Genomic DNA, 6,000 nt, shown 5'->3' with positions numbered 1-6,000 from the left:
GTTAATAAACGTGGCAGTACCTGTACTAGTAGACCTGGTAGTGCTTTAGTTTTGTCCCCAAGCCCCGAACCTGGACCTCGGGCCCTTTCTTCTGCTTCTAATGCCGACCATTCTATCTTTTGGTCACCTACCTCCCACTCTTTTTCCTTGAGTTTCTCATAAATGCCAGCAGGCATCAACACCTTTAATATTGTCATAATGTCGGGGTAGGTATACTCTCCCATGAGTAACATGTCTTTAATTTCTCGGTGAAAACCCGCTGGGTCTTTGTCATGACTGGGTACCACTTTCTTCATTTCTAACAATTCTATTTTCGATATGGGCGTATATACGAATACACGTTTAAACTGATTGTCCTCGCCTTTTATTGGGTGTACTTCTCGTAAGGGATTCTGTCTATCCATGTGATACGTGGTTCTTTCCTTGACAGGCAATGAGACATGCTCTGAGCATACAAAAAGAATATACTGCTTTCTTGATACTAGAATTTCTTTAATTAATTTAGTACCTGGACCTCTCCATTTATTCATAAGCAATTCAGTCAATATGTCAGGTAAGGGACCAGGGTCCGAATGCTGACTCTGATATAGTATAATGAGTTGTTGAATCATATAAATCCCAGCTAACCTCTGCTCATCTGGGGTTAGATTCAAAAATGTGCGTACTACTGTAGCATCACTATATTTTCCGGGACTGTCCACCCAGTGGACAGCTGCCCTGGCTAAATCTTGTTCATCCATAGAATCGAGAAAATGATAACCCCTTCGTTCTCGGAGTAGTTTGTCGGCGGTTTGGAACGAATGTTCGTTAGACCTTATGTTAATTATAGGTATTTGGAAATTCCTGTCATTATCTGGACATATTGGACGTATTGAGTCAGTATGACATCTAGTCTGATCCCTATTACAAGATCTTCCTCTACCTACATAGGCTATGGTGTCTGACTGTCCGGCGGGCAGTCCTGACCCTTCTTCCTCGCTTTGTTCGAACTCGTCTGCCTCTAATCTCTCTTCGTGTAGGCGTTCTATTTCTTTACGGATCTTTCGGCACATGGCTATTATACAATTTTGCTTATCGTGTCTCCCTTCTGATATATTCTGGCTCCATCTTGTAAGAATTTTCATTGCTTCCGGATCTACCCCCGGTCGGTCTTGATTTCTGATCACACAGTTTATGAGGAAACGTAACAGTTCCCCCTGTATCTCTACTTTCTGGTATTCCATAGCTCTGTTAATACATTCTGGATCTCGCCCTGTTTGAACAAAATGATATATTTTATCTAGATGCGCAGTCATTCCTGGTAGCTTCGCTAAATACCCTGCGGCTCGTCTGATACGTAATGATGCTAGGATCATTTCGTCCTCTTTACCGAGCACCGGGTCATATCTACAATCTATAAGAAGTTCCTTAAGCGTACGATCACTTACGAATTTGGGTGTACGTGAATGCGCTGACTCTTGAAAAATAAGTTTATTTATTCTAGGTGGCGTAGAAAAAATATTGGTAGCACCTCCCGTGGCCCCGTCTGGGGCGTCGGGTGTGAAAGGATTCGTCGAACGTGACACAGCAACTATAGGTGTGGACTCAGCTATAGAAGTACCTGTAGGAACAGATGCAGAAACAGATGTGCTTGCCGGAACTTGTGACTCGATTTGTTGCTGTAGGGATACGGGTGCTGGATCTTGGCGTTGGACCTCCCTGGTATGCGGTCTACGTGGGGCGGAATTAGCATACTCGGGAGCTGCGTCATCTAAATATGAGGAAAGAAAAACATCTTCTGCTGTTCTAGGATGCCCCTTAGGATGTACCTTGATTGGGAATAATGGGGGTGGCAAGTCTTTCGGTATCTCTGGAGTAGCCTTAGGTAATCCTTCGGCCAGAAGGGGATACATACCATTCATAAGGGCATTTCTTTGTCTGTCTACTTGTTCTGATTTCACTCGGATACCTTCCTCAATTAATAGATTGTCTTGAACTTTGCTTGAACTTTCTTTACTCTTCTCTTCCTGTCTACGTGCTTTTTCTGTACGTCTATGAGATTCTTTACGCCATAACTCGACGGCGTCTTTCTGTGACTGTCTGACTTTCCTTTTCCATAACTCTTCCTCGACTTTCATGATGCACTCTGCATCCCAGGTTCCTGCTGCGGGCCATCTCTGACTTTCTGGTAATCCCTTGGTGTAGTCTACCCATAAATCAAGAAATAATATAGCGTCTAAGCCATGTTTGTGATACATGAAGTGCCCTGGAGTATCCCTAGGAGGAATAGGGACGGCTTCTTCAAGTACCCCTTTTCTAGTAGTGATCTGTCTTAATTTCGAAAAGAGCGGCATATTGACAACTGATCTGATACTTAATCTTGAACACACTTAATACAAAAGCACAATAATGAACAACCATTCATACCACAATATGCAGGATGTTTAACACCTTAAACATTAAAACATTAAACCTTTAACTGAAACAACAATGATGATCGTCTGCATAACTAAATCACCATGCTTAATTCTTGACACTTACTAGATACTTCGGAATACTTGATATACTGCTAAACAGTACAGATACACTGCTAAAACAGTGCAGACCGGATTTGTGTACCCAAACCCGTCTTGACCGGCACAACCTATGTGCACGTCAGAAATGCCTCCCCAGTAATGGTACTCACCGGGTAGCTTCGGAAACAGAAGGCCTTGGTAACTTGAACTTGAACCGGACTGGACTCGACTCGCCTCATCGAAACTGGGCTTGACTTCGAACTGGTGGGTCTCTGTATACCTCGGATCTTGCTCTCTCAGCTAGGCTCTGGTCGGGATACTTCGCACTTCTCACCGCCTCGTCTGGGTGTTGATCGCAGTCTCAGTCGCCCCCGCTTGACCGGAGGGAGATACAGGAAATCCTGCTGGTACGCGTTATTGTCCGTCCAGCTGTGGCAGGAGACCGGGCCTGCTACTCACCGCCGGCGCGTGAGATGAGAAAGTGTCCCTGTTCGGGCGCCATCATGTGGTAAATAAAAATTCCTTTACCGGGACTGAATTTGATACAGAAACATTATAAAATAGCTCAGTAAAATGAGAGGCAGAATCCGTGATATTAGAGTTTCGGAATGGGCTTTATTCCAATGATCGATTATAATCGGATGCTCCAAGTTCCATCACCACGGGGGTTCAGGAAGTGAAGTACATACTTTATTGACAAGAAGTAACTTTTATAGTACATACATTATAATGAAGTGAATACAGTAGGCGTAACAATTGATAAGGACATTGACGTTTGGTCTGCGTAACCGAAAATGGGTGTAATAATGAGTAAAAAGGAACATGATTGGTTATGATGTCATGTATAGGTGGATCTATAAGATAATACTTGGCATAGATGCGCGCGCAGCAGTATGACGTATAATTGACGTGTAACTAGGGGGTGACGGGGACTTGACATTTAGCTCTATATGTGGAGACGAGAAGTCTGGGGGGTCAAGTCAACCTAATCCCAAATCATATCTAACATCCTATGTTTAAAGAACTATGTTATCCACAAAAGAAGGGCTCTCGGACAGAATCTATTCTATACTGACTGTGCGTGCGTGTACAAGCGTCTAAGTGTCTACACTGAATGCGAGGGGGTAGGAATATTCCATGGTAACAGGGCTATGAATTACTTACATGAGGACAGAGAAGCTGGGCCTTTTTGCTTGGTAACTGGAAGAATGTTTACTTAAACTACTAGGCAGGAATGCATCGGCTGAGGGGGAGGCAGATAATTCGAAGGTGAAATACAGTTCTTGGCAGAGAGTAGGCTGATGTCAGGCTTCGTGAGCCGCGCAGAGAATGAGACAAAGTTCATGGTCACAGATGCAGGCTCGGACTGGAGTTTTCAGAGGCAGAAGGCAAGAGGAGTTTTGATGACAGAATCAGGGCCTACTTGCCTGGACTGTAAAGTGGCATAAGTGAACCATATAAAGCCGGTGGCCTTTCATATTTAGGAATGGAATATCCGGCCTATACATGGCGGATCTGTCAAAGGACATGTTGACGGTGGACGCACATGTATTTGCGTCTTTATAACTGGAACTGGAGGGAACATACATGTACTTGTGACATGCTCATGTAACCGTTGGGGTCCAAGATAGGGGACATAACTAACCAGAAAAATCCATATTTCCACATCCCCATGGGGAATCCTTTCCCTAGTTGACACCATGTCAGCAGTTGCACAACTGCGGTTCTTTTCAATGTTTGTTTTTATCTTTTTGGGTGGGAGGGGAGGGCTGGGGAGGGTCCCGGTGGCGGCTCATTACTGTTCCACTTCATAGGCTCAACCTGCTACAACATACTCACATGCCACACTTATAATTGGGCCACTTCTCGCTGGAGATGTACCAGACACTTTGGCGTGACGGGTCGGCCCACAACTCCAAGAGAGGCAGTCTTTTCCATACTAGACAAATGACCATAACCACATGGTTCATGGAATGTCAAAGGCCTTAACTCGATCCAAAAACGCCAGAAGGTCTGGAAATATCTTATCGATCATCACCTCGACATAGTGGCCATACAAGAGACCCATCTTGCTAGGGCTGAAGACACTCGCTTCTGGCACAAGCAATACCCACTGATTTACAGGTCCCCTGCTTTTACGAAACACAGAGGGGTAGTGCTCCTCTTTCACTCCTCTATGAAATTTCAGCCGATGGATGTTCAGACCGACAAAGAGGGTCGCCTGGTCATGGCCAAAGCCTTTTGATGGGTAAACTCTGCACACTAGTGGCACTTTACACGCCTATCACAGGACTGAGAGCCTTTTCACACACACTGGCAGGGAAAATTCAGGACTTCGCGGAGGGACCGACGATCCTCATGGGGGATTTCAATCTGACCTGGCAGAAAGAGTTGGATGGCACCCAATCACAACGTTCTGATATGGGAGCTTTCTCCACAGACACTAAACAAATTATACATGACTTGGGTCTCCTGGATGCTTGGTGCACGCTATACCCTCAATCCTGTGACTACACTTTTTATTCACATGTGCACCGCACGTACTCTAGACTTGACTACATATTCATTAGCCAGAATCTGGAGCGCTTCAAGAAGCCAAGATATTTCCTCTCTCAGTGTCAGATCACGGCCTACTGTCAATATCAATGTCTCACCCACCCATAGATTGTACTTCCCGGCACCTCTCATGCGAGACAAGGAGCTCTGCACCGTGCTGAGGCAATCTATCACTGAATATTTTAAAACTAACGACCCCGCAGACACTTCAGAGTACACCAATTGGGACACGTTTAAGGCAGTCTTCAGGAAGAAATGTATTGCCCTGAACTCAGCGCTGAACAAACAGCGGGCCAGGCAGAGGGAGGCTCTGTAAGGGGAATTGATCACGACTGAACAAGCGCATAAAACGAACCCCACCAGGGAAACTCTCCGTACTCTGACCACACTGCGGGGCAAGCTAAGGGCCATTTATAATAACAGGTCTGAACTCACTCTCCTATAACTCAAGACACCTGTCATACTCCCAGAGCAATAAGAACGGCAAACACCTCGCTAGACAACTGAAGGAGAAAAGAGAACGAGAATACATAGGGGGTATACAAAGGGACAGCGGGGAGCTTACGCATAATGATGCGGAAAAGGCTAATGCCTTTGGCGCCTTTTATGAGGCCATATACACTCAGGACCAGCGGGACACGAATGGGCAGTGTGACTATCTCCAGACGCTACATTTCTCACAGGTATCTTTGGATTGGAATGACACACTCACTGCCCCCATAACCCATGAAGAGGTAGGCGCTGCCATAAAGGCTCTCAAACTGCACAAAGCCCCAGGCCCAGACAGATACACTGCCCACTTCTACAAAACCTTTGCACCAGATCTCATACCACATCTTACTAGGCTGTTCAATAAAATGGCGGAGGAGGGGGCTGCCACCAGATCCATGACTGGAGCGGTGATTTTGGTTATACCCAAAATGGGTAAAGACCCCCAACTATGTGCTTC

The sequence above is a fragment of the Triturus cristatus genome, chromosome 8 (genome assembly GCF_964204655.1).
Source record: "Triturus cristatus chromosome 8, aTriCri1.1, whole genome shotgun sequence".
NCBI classification, from domain to species: Eukaryota; Metazoa; Chordata; class Amphibia; order Caudata; family Salamandridae; genus Triturus; species Triturus cristatus.
The sequence above is the reverse complement of the archived record's forward strand: the minus strand, read 5'-3'. Positions refer to the sequence as shown.